Genomic DNA, 1,575 nt, shown 5'->3' on the forward strand with positions numbered 1-1,575 from the left:
CTTGTGTGAATGTGTTTACTCCTTCCATGAAAAATGGGATTCTTCGTTAGTTCGATAGTCGACTTGTGATCAACTCTAAGAATCACTTTCTCTTGAGCTTTGTTCATGATTTCTCCGAGCAAATCTTGAAGCCATATTGCTTGACATGCGATTGTCGTGGCTGCCATGAACTCCGCCTCGCAAGATGATAAAGCAACAGTATCTTGCTTTTGTGAACACTATGTAATTGGAGATGACCCGTAGTAGAAAATGTGACCGGTTGTGCTTTTTTCGTCATCCGGGTCAACATTGTGACTACTATCACTATAACCAATGATTCGGTTTTGTCCCATCCTCTCGTACTTGATACCATATCCCGTTGTTCCTCGTAAGTACCGTAGGATATGCTTGATTGCAACACCATGTGAATCTCTTGGACTTTGCATGTATCGGCTAACAACTCCAACCGCATATGCCATATCGGGTCTTGTTTGCAAGAGATATCTAAGGCATCCAACCACCTTTCGATATTGTGTCGGGTCGATTTCGGTTTCATCTTTGGCCTTTGATAAATTATTTCCGGGTTCCATTGGAATGTGGGTCGGATTGCAATCATGTAAACCGACTTCTTTTAAAATGTGTTGAGCATACGCTTCTTGGTTTATAGTAATCCCCGATTCCTCTTGCTTAACTTCAATGCCAAGGTAATATGTCAATCTTCCAAAGTCTTACATCTCAAAGTTCTTGGACATCTCTAATTTGAACCTCTTGATCATGCTCAAATATGTACCTATGATAAATAAATCATCAACATAAATTGCTATAGTTAGCAAGTTTGATCATTCACTTTTCCAGTACACCGATGGTTCTCTCATGCACTTTTTAAATTTCATACTCTTCAAAATCCCATCAAGCTTCGTGTTCCATGCTCGAGGTGCTTGTCTTAGACCATATAGTGCTTTTGTAAGGCGATATACTTTATGCTCGTTGCCTTTCTTTATATAACCTTCCGGTCGTGATACATAAACGGTTTCTTTCAATTCTCCATGTAAGAACGTCGTTTTACATCTAAGTGGTGAAGCTCACGCCCATGAGTAGCAGCTAAGGCTATAAGAAATCGGATAGTTTCGATTCGATCTACTGGATCAAATAATTCTTGAAAATCAATATCGGGTTGTTGCACGTAACCTTTAGCAGCCAACCTTTCCTTGTATTTATTAATGGTGTCGTCTGCATTTTTCTTCAATTTGAACACCCACTTGAGTCAAATTGGCTTCACCCCCATAGGCTTGTTCACGAGAGTCCAAGTATTATTCTTATTTATCGAATTAATTTCCGCTTCCATGGCTTTGACCCACTCTGGTTCTTTCTTTGCTTCTTCAATCGATATCGGCTCGTCATTGGTTGTTAGAAGAAGTTCTTCGAGATTATCAAGATCAAGCTCATAATCTTGAAATCGTCTTGGAGGTACTCTTGTTCTCGAGGGCCTTTGGTTTGCAGCTCCTTGTTGAACATTATTATTGACCATACTTGGTTGTTCATTATCTTGTACTTCCGCTCCGTCTCCAATCTCATGATCCGATTCAAACGGTTCCA

At 40.1% G+C, this 1,575-nt stretch overlaps 1 pseudogene; it reads right to left on the bottom strand.

Annotated features, from left to right (window-relative positions):
* Positions 1-218: 218 nt before the first annotated feature.
* Positions 219-569, bottom strand: LOC145139720 (secreted RxLR effector protein 161 pseudogene; annotated as a pseudogene).
* Positions 570-1,575: the final 1,006 nt, after the last annotated feature.

Source organism: Lactuca virosa, chromosome 9, assembly GCF_052849685.1.
Source record: "Lactuca virosa cultivar CGN04683 chromosome 9, Lactuca_virosa_CGN04683_v6, whole genome shotgun sequence".
NCBI lineage: Eukaryota > Viridiplantae > Streptophyta > Magnoliopsida > Asterales > Asteraceae > Lactuca > Lactuca virosa.